Source organism: Artemia sp. Qi Xiang Cuo, chromosome 1 (assembly GCF_049724085.1).
Source record: "Artemia sp. Qi Xiang Cuo chromosome 1, ASM4972408v1, whole genome shotgun sequence".
NCBI classification, from domain to species: domain Eukaryota; kingdom Metazoa; phylum Arthropoda; class Branchiopoda; order Anostraca; family Artemiidae; genus Artemia; species Artemia sp. Qi Xiang Cuo.
In genome coordinates this window covers 5,277,398-5,278,006 of record NC_142794.1, presented here as the reverse complement: position 1 = coordinate 5,278,006, position 609 = coordinate 5,277,398, and positions in this window count along the sequence as shown.

Sequence of the window (609 nt, the reverse complement as noted above, 5' to 3'; positions counted from 1 at the left end):
ATGACTGAAAAGTGTTTTGAGTGAGATGGGTTGCATGGAGGGTTGAGTTGCATGAGAGTTCAGTTAAAGGGGGTACAGTTACACGGAGGTTTCGGTTATACAGGGGTTCAGTTACAAGGGGGTTCAGTTGCACGGGGGTTGAGTTAAATGGGGATTGAGTTCCACGAGAGTAGTGCATTGTCGTGGTTTAGCTTGTCACAGTTTTAAAAGAGCTTTACGGGGATTGAGAGACTCAGTTGCCGGATTCCGTGTGGTTTTTCTTTACTTGGTGGTCATTAAAAATTAAATTTTTGTGTTAAATAAGTAGTTTTTGTATCTTTTAAAAGAGCTTTACGGGGATTGAGAGACTCAGTTTTACCTTGTCACAGTTACATTTTCTTGATTTTTCAAAGTTCATTTTGAATTTTATTCGCTGAAATGCAAGAGTTGGAATATTTCAGTAGTGTTTGGTTGTGGTTTACCTTGTTACAATTACATTTTCTTGATTTTTCAAAGTTCATTTTGAATTTCTTTCGCTGAAATGCAAGAGTTGGAATAGTTCAGTAGTGTTTGGTTGTGGTTTACCTTGTCACAGTTAAATTTTCTTGATTTTTCAAAGTTCATTTTGAA